This window comes from Parasteatoda tepidariorum, chromosome 2, assembly GCF_982258835.1.
Source record: "Parasteatoda tepidariorum strain Cologne lab strain chromosome 2, Ptep-v5.0, whole genome shotgun sequence".
In the NCBI taxonomy this organism is placed as follows: Eukaryota; Metazoa; Arthropoda; class Arachnida; order Araneae; family Theridiidae; genus Parasteatoda; species Parasteatoda tepidariorum.
Genome location: NC_141756.1, coordinates 108916051 through 108928189, shown reverse-complemented (window position 1 = coordinate 108928189; position 12139 = coordinate 108916051). Strand labels below are relative to the sequence as shown.

The window sequence follows — 12139 nt, the reverse complement described above, 5'->3', positions numbered from 1 at the left end:
ATATCGTAATAAAAAATGAGATTTTTGAAATCTCGTTGAAAAGTTGTAATAACTGCTTAAGAGTCATTAAGATTTACGATAACATCAGAAAAAACTCGTGAAGAAGCTATTATTTAAAATCTCGTGGAAAAGCGTAGAAATGACTATTTGAAAAAAAATCCGTCATTTTAACGATAAAGCTTACAAAAAAAAGTGTAGTGAAATAAGATTATTTGAATGCGTGATTCAACTTCAGGATTAATAATATTATCACATTAAAAATTTCAAGATTTTTAAAACTTTGCGAAAATACGTTGTTATAACTGCCGAATAAGCCAGAGATAATCGATGAAATCGACAGAAGTAAATCGCGTCAAAAAATGATTAATCAAATATGCGATAGATAACTGACTAGACAAAAAATCGTATTAAACGTTTCGGGATTTTAAAAAATTTAAAGACATAGGTAGAGTTGTAACTGACGAAAGAAGGATCGAAACGTCACTTGGATTTACGATGTAAAATTTTTTTTTTCAAAAAGCTAGTTTAGAAATGATTACTAAAATTTAAAGTTCGTGTATCGTACTATCGTGTTAAAAATATTGGGTTTCTTTTAGCCACGCAGAATTCCATACAATGACCATACAAAAGAGATCTAGAAATAAAATAGATTTACTATAGAATCTGTCAAAGTTGAGCACGTCAAAAAGTGATAACTCAAAAAGAGAAATATAAAATTCTCAATATTTTTTTAAAAACATTTTGGAAGAAATTTTTTTTTTTACATACCTGCCATGTCTCCTGTATTTCATTACTGTTTCCTGTATACCCGTATATTCTCAAATTTCTCCTTATTTGTTGAAGAAATTTTTTGTTGAAAAATTGGCGATAAAATATCGGCTGGTGGAAAAAACTAATCTCATTCCTCAACAGATAGTGCTATTTCCAGTACTGCAGTATGTTGAGTGTTAATAGTTTAAGTAGTTATAAATAATGGTTTAAAAAATCTTCTTTAGTATAATATTTATATACATATTTTTTACTTTACTAAATGTAAGTGTTTATATTCAGGGTTCTGTTTAGAAGAAATTTGGGTCCTTTAACGGACCCTTCACAAAATATATTTTCATAAAAACGAACCCTTCACAAAATATCTTTTCATAAAAACGGACCCTTCGCAAAATGATTTTTCTTTTAATCGGACCCTTCACAAATTTGTTTATCTTCATTATTATTTTGTTAATCAAATAAACCCTTTACTGGGCAGAAAACAAGAAAGATGGATGTAAACAAATTAAGTTTTGTCTTCGACAGACGATTCTTCCATTATTCGTCCGAAATTAATATTCTGCGTTCAGCAGTATAGGCTAAATACCAAATATTTGTATGTTGCATCTCTAATTTAGAAGCAGCAATTGTTATTTATTTTTTAAAATTTAACTTTTTTAATTATAATTTTACAGTGTTGAGCATAATCTTGTACGTCTTTATAATTTGAAAACTCCTTGAAAAAGATTTTTTTTTTTGCAATAACGGACCCTATTTGCACAAATTCATAAAAGTTGACCCTGCTTGAAAGAATGTGAGTAATTTTTTCACAATTTCACGAAAAACGGACCTTTCGCAAAATGTCTGGACTGACCCCTGTTTATATTGTAAAATAAATTGTTCCTGCGTCTAATTATGCAGTGATTTCTGTCACAAAAAAAAAAAATTTTTCTTGTTTTTTATTTCAAAAATTATCTCAAATATTTATTTGTCCCCTTTGTTACAATTTTTCTTTTAATTTTTTTTTATTCATTGCGTAAAAAACCTTTTAACTTAATAACTGGTTTCTACAATAAAGTTTGTTATTACAATCATTTTATGTTATATATTTGAAAAAAAAGTTTTCAAATTTTAAAGTTTCTCATATAACAGAGAGGACAAAACTTAATGTCCCCTCAATTACACAAAATTGAGAGGTTGACCATTAAAAATTAACTCTCGGAATGTAAACAAGTGCTAATGAATCCTGATTCAACTAGTTTAAACCAGTTCCTCCACTATTAAAGCCCACTTTTTATACAAAGCTGTGCCATTTTTATTTGTTAGTGTGTTTAGTTTACAGTTAAAAAGTTTTTTAAGTGAGTAATCAATAGGGAAAAACAGCCGCGGAAAGAATCAGAGAATATGGAACTAGATTTTCAGTTTCCCTGAAATACAAATTCAGTGTGAAATAAAATTGTTGAGAATTTCATTATTCAAAATTAAGTAGAATTCTAATTTTTGGGGGTCACTGTATTTGCTATTTAGTTCATTTTGAGCAAAAACTACAAAACTAACACTTTAAAACATTTTTTATTCACTAAAAGTAATATATTCTACGAGGTAAACATATTATTTTCTTCACATCTATTTAAGATGATATATTTAAAAAAAATAACATTTTAAATAAAATACTTTATTATATTGACACTTTTCTTGTACTCACCTGCACTTTATGAGAAAAGAAAACACACTGACCTGGAAGTTTTAGGATTCCTACTGGAAAACCTAGAAAAATCAGGGAAATTTTAAACCTGATTTGAGTGGCCACCCTAATAAAAAATTTTAGCACATTATCAAAAAGTTCAAGTTCTGTTTTTACTTATTTCAAAATAATTTAACAAAAAAAACTTTATTTATTTTTTAAATATATTTCGATAAATTTTATTCTTTGCACTATATGCCATAAACTGAATTGGTATTTTTAAAACATTATTTTTTTAAAAACACAGTTCTATCCTATTTTTTTAACTGTGTATGTTTTTTTCCCTTAACAGGTTGATGCTATGAAAAAAAACAGAAAGAGGAACAAGAAATGGAATTAGAGGTTTGTTGCTAAAAATTTAAACTGATTTTGTTAAATATTTAGTCTTTTAAAGATTAATTAAATGATATTATTTCAATATATTGATAATAAATTTAAAGTATGTTATTGTTTGAACAATTAAATTTATGCTTATTTAGATACAAAAAAAGGAACTGAATGAAAAGCTGGTAGATTTGAATGTGTTAAGGAAAGAAAAGTCCCAAATGGAAAGCAAACTCAATTCAAGCAAAACTCAACTTGATGTATTGACTTCTTTTTTTACAAAGTAGCACCCTTCAGGTAAGCCGAGTAAATAATTTTATGTTACTTAATATTGTTTATTAAATTTTAGCTTATTTTTAAAAACACGTGTAATTATAAAATACAAATAATCCACTATAATGTGATAACAATAGTAAATTAAAAATAATGCATGAAATCACAGATGCATCATTCTCACTTAATCTAACACATATATTTTCTCCATTTCATTTTGCTTATTTGGTTCGAAGATTGAATTTGAGGCACTGAAATTTATCCCCTGTAAAAAAACAGAAATCTTTTTTGCTTGTCTCTACTTATTTATTTTTTTAAATGAATTTAAAGCTCATTTTACAATTTGCTTTTTATGGAGCGAAAAAAAAGATGTAAACACAGCCTTATTTCATCCTTTTTCTATTTAATTTTTAAAAAAAAATAAATTTCAAGCTTATGTAAGCAATTAAATTTTTTGTATATTTGCTAAAGTGATAAATCACGAAAATTGTACTTATCATATTCCTACGTTATGCTTTTCAATTATATCCTCTGCTGCATTATTATGTTCTTGTAAATTGAGCTTTGAGTTACTTGTTAAATAAAACTTGGGAGTTTAAAATATTTACAACTTAATTCGTCTTAGTAGATTTTTTGTTGAAAACATTTAAAGTTGCCTTGTTTGTGTATTTTAAAATTGATCAAATACAAGACCAAATACAAAAGCTATCAAGGATATGGATAAGCAATTTAATTTTTGTCTGTCTGTTGAAGTGATAATTCACTAAAATTGTAGTTATTATACTCCTTGGCTACACTTTTCAATTATATCCTTTTGCTGCATTAGTAAGTTTTTGAAAATTAACTACTTAGTGATAAACTTGATATCTTAAAATACTTAATTTGATTGTAGATTTTTTTGTGGAGGGCAATTACTTAATTTTCCTTGTTTATTTTATTTTCTTCTAGATTAAAATTAAAATTGACCAAATTCTACACCTAATGATGACATAGCCTGTATTTCACCAACATGTAAGTATGCATTTAGTTTTGTATCGCTTAGAAACATTTATTTTGTTTATCTTTTATTCACATAAAGGTCCATGTAAGTCTTAATTATTGTAATCTGTTAACATATATAAAAGAAATTCTAATTGCAACTTATTTCATATATTAAATACATTGCTTACATTTCTGTTCTAATTTTATATATAATTTTCAAAAATAATTATCAAACATCTAAGTGTTAAAGACAATTCCTTTTTTTTACAAGATTGCAAATTTCTGGCATGTTGGGAGTATATGTCGTTTGCGGAAAAAGAAACCTAAGATAAAAGCTTTTGAAATTTAAAAAGCATAAAAAAATATCAAGTCTCCAAAATTTTCCATTCAAACCGTTACAGAGTGGGACACTGCTAACTTATTGATTCCAATGCATATGATGTCAGTGAATCTTAAAATTTCTAGCTTTATGGTATATTTAAAACAAACATTTTCATCATGTTTTATTTTTTAAAATACTCTTGAAAAAAATATGCTGATTTTTTTTAAAATTTTTTTCATGTTTTTTTCTGGTTATAAGTATTGTTTTCTTTAAAAGAAAACTTTAATATGTAAGAAAAATATTATGAAAGAAATGAGTATCTATTAATGTCCATCTTCACTACTGGTGTATAAATAGAGCCCCTGATTTTTGTAAAATTTTAGGGGTTCAAAAATTCGATATATACAATTTGATATATGGTATTTTAATTATTCTACTCTTGTGTGTTTCTTTAAAAGACAACACTTAGAGCGTCCCTTTTATTAATAAGTACTAGTCTCATGACTTAGACCTAGTCATATTTAGTTAGTTTTGATGATTGTTACATTTGTGTTTGGTGCAGCATGACCAATTCTAATTCTTCTGTCATTAAGTTTTACATATATTGTAATCCATAAAAAAATAGTTGGTATTATCGCCTATATGGGCTTTTATTTTATTTTAACAATTTTTTAATTTTTATTTTCTCCTTTATTGAATGCATTGTATCATATTTCATACATTCAATGCTTTGTGTTACTTTCATAAGTAAGGGGAAAATTTTCTTGTGGAGTATGATTAAAAATATACACTAAGTGCAAGTGCAGAAAAAAAAACTCCATACTTTTTAACTATTAAAATTCTTTTATGAGTCTGGACTTTTCAACTTTATTCGATGTTCAATCTTTTTTTCATATTCAAAAGGTAGTTTTCAAGTGTTTACTGTAATCAACTTGAAGAAAATAGTGAATGGACTATGAAGTATTCGATATAATCACTTTACTATTCCACAAATGTGCAAGAAGTGCCTGACTGCATCAGAGATGTATACAAAATGTGTTTTGTTTCAAAAAGTTAGTTTTCAGTTCATACATCATTTAATCCCTCTTCTAGAAACAAAAATGGTTTATATTTCTCAGAAAATATTTGTTTATACAATGATATTTATTAAATTTTTATTATTGTTGTTTTTTGTTACTGAATTGGCAGATGTTAAATTAGTTGGATTATACAAAGTCTTTTTTTTTAGAGTATAGAAGTTTTGCCATCAGCGATTTACCTAAGTGTTTTTAATTTTGCGTTAAAAAGCAAGTTGTTTTGTGTACTTATATTGCAACTTATAATGTCTTTCAGTACTTGGAACATTGAGTAACACATTAAAGTACTTAGTTAAAGATTGTGATCCAAATAGTGGAGAACAAGATGATGAAGAAGGCTATGAAGATGAATATATAGTGAGTATTCTTATTTATCTTAAAATGATGGCTCAAGGAATGACTCTATAACAATTGTGTATATTCCTTTTTGCTGCAATGATGGTGTGTGTATGAATTTTCTATGGAGTGTCTGAACAGTATATATATCTATGCACATAAGCTAAAAATGAACAGAAAATATGGAAAATATTAAAGATTAATGAAAAGTAAAGAAGAAAAAATAATGGAATAAACTTAAATTTTTTTTCTTTTAATCTAAACTTTAAAGGAATGAATTAGTTACGAGTCTTTTTAATATTGAATGAGCTATTTGTTTCGAATCTCACGCCTAATTTGACTGATTTTTTAAAGAAAAAATAATGAATTAAGATATCGCTTCATCAGCTCACACGATTATATCCGCAAAAATAGCAGATAGCACTCCTTTTTGAGGATATAATTGTGTGAGCTGATGAAGAGACTCTATACTTTTTGTTTTCCGGCTTTTAAATAGTATATATATTTAAATATTTTATTGTAATAATTTCTCCTCTTCTCTTTTCATCCATCTTTAATATTTTCCCTGTTTTCTCTATATTTTCAACTTATTTTATGAGTTCTGTATAATTGCATCTTATGCGCAGCAAATAAAACTTATTAGTTTTCTTAATTTCCTTCGTTTTTTTTTTCTTTCTTTTTATCATTTTGTCTTTATTGGGCTATTTATACATATGTATAGATGTTTAAAAGATAAAAATGCGAAGAAAAATATGTTTTAAGAAAGAAAACATTATTAAATAAATTTTAAAAAGAAATTAAAAGCCAGAAAATAAAATAACGAAAAGATATAATTTTGTCATCAGCTCACATGATTATATCCGTAAATGACAGTATTTTATTGTATTAATATAGCCAAAGCAAAACAAAACTTTTTTGTCTTGTTATTGTAATTCATGTCCAAGCAGAATTTATCGTCAGTTGAAATTTTGACAATTGATTAAACTAGATGAGGTGCGGGGGTGATTGTCATCTAGATATACTCCAGATTTCAGGGTTTTTCGTATCATCCCTCTAGGTCTAAACACTAGGAGCAGGACATGTGATTTTTTCAGGGAATTTTCGCATATCTGAAACCCATTGATTTTGAGAAACTTGTATTGGCCATAAGTTTTCCTGGTGGGAGTGCTAGTTTTGTTATATGTTTTGTTGAAGCAGCGTCTGCTCTAACAATTTTGTGAAGTGAACCTATGTTCTGAGGCGAAATTTCTTTCTAGATTAAAAGTTTGTGAAAGCTTGTTTTAGCCATGTTTTTTCCTGGTTGGGATATGACATCCGTCGTTGAACAGCCAATCCAATTTTAAGTTTAAGACTACTAATGTTCAACTCTGTAGCCTTGTAATTTTGAACCAATTCAGAAGAAAGGGACACTCTTGGACCAGTACCCCCAGAGGTTTTGAATTGTTATGGGAACATGGAGGATTTTGTGACTTGACAGATTTAACGTGCGTCAGTCACCATTTACTACATGGGGAGTTTTCGGCCGGTGGGGATTGAACCCACGACCTTTTGGACATGGACCCAGTGCCCTACCAACCAGGGTATCCCGGCTAGGTGGGATATTGAAATTTTTTGTTGTGCCAACAATTTTCTACAATTTTGGGAAACATTTTATAGTTTTTATGTAGTAAACTAGCTAAAACTTATTTTGGCCATAATTTTTTTTTATTTTTGGTTGGGCTAACAAGACTGTTAGGATAACTATTTCCTACAATGGATGGATATTTGAAAGCATTATTCCAAAATTTTAAAGCAAAAGTTATCTTACTCTTATTTTTTCTATAACCTAATTTTGGTTGATGGGATAATGAAAATTTTCGTTGGGATAACAATTTTGTTCAATGAGGTAATTTCTGGAGGTGAAATTAAAACTTGCGTTATCTAGGTGAAAATTAAGGTAAATTTTGCGTTGATTGTTCTTGCAGTGGACTGATCGTAAGGACTTGGTTCCCAGTAGAACACAGATGTCAAGCATCACTGGCTGCGGTCAGTAAGTGGGTGGTTGACCACTTTAATCAGTCTGCGTAGGGACCGAGAGTGTGCGGTATTGGTACTCGTTAAACTGTTTTAACGTAAAGTGCTCGACTTTGCGTGCAGGTCGTTGGGCAACCGAAGCGGGGGCGCCATCTCCTCTGCAGAGGATCAAAATTGTGATAGCTTGTCTTCGGATCATCCTCGGAAATGTTTCCCAGACCGTCGCCTATAGCCCATTGGCAGCTCTAGTGTGACGTAAATGAACTAAATTCTGCGTCTTACAAAAAAAAACAAATTATGGCAATCAACGCTTATAAAAAATTGTAACGATGAAGAGAGAAAAAACTATCATAGTTTTCCCTAAATATTAAGTAAATTAAATTAATAGAAATTATTAAATGACTGGAAAAAAGTAAGAGGAATATACAAATACTTTACTTAATTTTCGTCTATCTTTATTAAGCATTTTTGAGCAAATTATCAACGTCTCATGTTAGCTTACATAACATACTAAAAAACAGTACGATTAAAAAAAAAGTTTACATTTATTGAAGTAGATAGAAACAAAAAATTACAAGTAAAGAATTAAAAAAACAGAAAAAAACGATTCTGAAAATCTCAGTTTTTCATATTACCACAATTTCAGGAAAAACTAGCCATAAGAGATTAAAATTCTAGTAGAAACAGTTAAAAAAACAGTGTCATTATATAAACAAACATAATAAAAAAATTAAGGAAAAAGAAAAAATGGAAAAAAATAATTCTTAATTCTTAAAACAAAACTTAAAAGTAAAAAATTTTAGAAAAAAGCGATGATAGAAAAAGTTTATCAAAAATAAGACCTAAAAAATGCGCCTGAATAAAATCGCCGTTGAAAGTAGTAATTTAGAATTTAATTCTAATAAAAAAAAATTATAATTCTCTAAAGAAACCTTAATCACTGTAAATCTCTCTTTTTCGTATTGCCGCAAGTGGGGAGGATTAAAAAAAATAGTTTTATTCGTCATTAAATTTTTTTTATGTAATCTTGCAACGTTTGCGAATGAAGTTGATAGAGCGTTGAACTAGGGCTCGAAATACCGCCCGTCCTCGGCGGTCAAAAATTCCCAGCGGACAACGAATTACTCGAATCCGACGTCCGCGTGGACGGCCATTTTTCCGTTAATGTTCGTGACACATTTTCAAATTTTATTATCTTGGAAGAGTCTAGCGCCTCACTTCTAAAATGACCCTCTAATCTAGAAATCCCGTTAATTCCTTCGTCAGACCAAATGCACATGCTCACGTAATCGGTAAAGAAGAGAAAAGTTGCTTGTGATTGTGCATTTGTACTTCTAACGATGAGCTTACAAAAAAACACAATACGTACTGGTCTTAAGCAAAAAGCGTTAAACGCAATCATGAATATCTATCTAAATGGAAAACCGATTTCAGATTTCTGTGCAGAAACCCCTGTAAATCATTGGAGAGTAATAAATAAGAGAAAATTATATTTTTATTTATTTAGAAGCTACGGGTTAGTTTCAAAGGAGGACGGGTACGTTGTTGGACAAGCCGTCCTCGGGGACGGGTAAAATTTCTGAGCTTTTTCGAGCCCTGAACCCATGTCCAAGTGATCGTGAATTCGATTCCTAACCACCAAAAGCTCTCCGTGCAATAAATGGTGACTAGTGCACGTTAAATTTGACGGGTCACAGAATCCTCCATGTTTCCTTAACAAATCATACTTCTAGAGGAACTGAATTGGAAATATAGTTCTCTGGTTCAGGTCAAAATTATGATCAGTAGATGTATGAATGGATCCACCCTTCGAGCGGGCTTCGATGTGTGTGTCTGAAGTCGCATTCTTGATCACAGATGGCTCCCTGTGCTTTAAAATTCGTTTAGTTTCACCCAGCAGGCTTTCTGGTATACGCACTTTGCATTAGATACAAAACCAACAAGATAGCTTGGAATGAAAATTTCGGTGAAAATAGCATCTCTCTTGCGTTATTACGAGAAGTCGAAATCATTGATTTTGGAGCACATGGCGCAATTTTGGCGAAAAAAAGCTCCAGGGGCAGGCATTCGTTCCATCGCCATATTTTATATATTCAATTTCCCTATGGCTGGTGGCGACTGATCCTTATGTTTAGAGGGCTAACTTTGAGAGGTATGGGGAAAAAATTGAACGCATATAGCAGTTTTGTAATGAAATTTTTCTTCGAACAAATAAATAATAGTGACTACATATTCATATGTGTTGCAAATTTATTATTATTTTAAAAGGCTGATATTTTATTCATATCTTATTGATTACTTTGCATTTTATAGGACATGATGCTGTCTTTATAATGGAGAGTAATATTTTGGGATTCGTCATAGATCTGGTAAGAATTATACTCTAGAACAGGGGTGGCGAACCTTTTTGCACTAACGTGCCATTTTTTCTAAAAAATTATTTAATGTGATCATAGACGTGCCATCAAATAATTTTGACTTCGTGATTATTGGGAAAGTAATAATACTGAATACTATCAACTCAAAACTCTTTATATACTATGGAAAAAAAGGCATTTTGCAATGTCTCAGTTATACGCATAATTCAACTTAAAGTAACATCAGTGTGACTTCTGTTGTTGCAAATCAGATGACAAATAACTTATATTAGATCGCATGTTAGTTTAAACAGGACTGTTAAATTGTTTTGCTAGTTATTTATTGTTAGCTTTTTTTTATGGTTATTAAATGTTTTTTTTTGGCATTAATTGTTAATTTTTTTGTCAATAATTTTTTTTAAATTTTAATTTATATGTTAATATGCTTCATAGTAAACTTTGTGATGGGTGGCTTGCCCAAAATATTGTATCGCGTGTCATAAATGTCACGCGTGCCATTGGTTCGCCATCCCTGCTCTAGAACTTCAATATATTTTCGGACCGTTCAATTATAACGAAAGCATCTAAAGTCAGAAAGGGATTTGCTCACTTTTTCGGGCAGAGTTTGAGAAAGATTATGAGCGATGTCTTATAAAGAAAATTGAAATTATTTCATGCTCAAATTTACTAATATATCATAACTTACATATGTTATGAATATTTCAAATGCATCTTGTATTTATATAATGTGTAAATTTGGTTTAAAGGTGCGACAAGTAAGCCCCCTGACAGTTCCTACACTCTTCAGATTTCTAACTCTGTCCCTAATTATGAGCATTGTTAACATGCGGCACTAAAATCCCATTATTTTTATAGTTTGTACTCCAGGAGTTGGCACTTGGTTCCGCCTTCTTCGCGTGGTATCCGGCGATACTAATTCGCTTTTTTTTTGGGAGAGGGTTGCTATTTGGCGATAATATGACAAAAATATTTCTTTCGCAATCTTTATGTGCATTTTTTTCACATTAATATTTCATAAATTTGATGATATTTCTCTCTTTCGAGTGAATAGTTTGACCTTTTTGATATAATAGCAGAGTACAATAATAACGTATAATAGCAGAGGATAAAGCGAATTAGGTGACTGAAAAAGAATTCGATGTTTGCGTTTGGGCACGCTTTAAGGGTCGTTTCAATTTCAAGCGCGGTAATGTTTCTCCTCTTACTCCCACGCGAAAATTAACTCTCCATCCGATGAGGTAGAACTAAGTGCCATCTCCTGGTGAACGAACTGTAGTTCGGATCACAAGTTTACGACCATCGACTTTCGTTGTAGTGAAAATTTTCGTCTGGATGACAATTTTTTTAATGGGTGAGTTTTGGAGGTAAAATAGAAACTTACTGCTTCTTGGTATAAAAATTAAGGTAAACTTAGCTTTGATTGTTTTCGGAATCCTTCTGTGGTCTGATCGTAAAGACACGGGTCCCAGTAGAACACCGAAGTCAAGCATCTCTGGCTGCGGTCACTAAGCAGGTAGGTGACCACTTTGATCAGCCTGCGTAGGGACTGAGGGGGCACGCTACCGGTTCTCGTTAAACTGTTCTACCGAAGAGTGCACGACTTCATGTGCACGTCGTTGAGCTACCAAATCAGGGGAGTCACCCTTTCTGCAGAGGATCAAAATTGCGATGGCATGTCTTCGGATCATTCTCAGGGATGTTTCCCAGACCGTCGCCAATAGCCCATTATGCAGCTCTAGTGCAGCGTTAAATAAGTACCTACCTTGTTTTTGGATTATTCCTATAATTTTCTATAATGGGAAAACATTTGAGCGCGAAATTCAAGATTGAAGTTTCTGAATAATAAATTGGCTGAAATTTGTTTTAGTTAAAACTAATTTTGCAGATGTTTTTGTAATTGTTGTTTTTATAATTTTGTCGCTAACAAATCTTTACGTTAATGTTA

At 30.4% G+C, this 12139-nt stretch overlaps 1 long non-coding RNA gene across 4 annotated transcripts in view; it reads left to right on the top strand.

Moving 5' to 3' along the window:
• Positions 1-12139, top strand: part of LOC147816027 (uncharacterized) — a 50352-nt gene that overhangs the window by 24744 nt on the left and 13469 nt on the right. For all 4 annotated transcript variants that reach the window (XR_015431590.1, XR_015431593.1, XR_015431592.1 and 1 more), the window contains 5 exons: positions 2784-2833; positions 2971-3112; positions 4037-4099; positions 5724-5824; positions 10130-10185. This is a non-coding gene — a long non-coding RNA (uncharacterized LOC147816027). The remainder of the gene's footprint in view (positions 1-2783; positions 2834-2970; positions 3113-4036; positions 4100-5723; positions 5825-10129; positions 10186-12139) is intronic.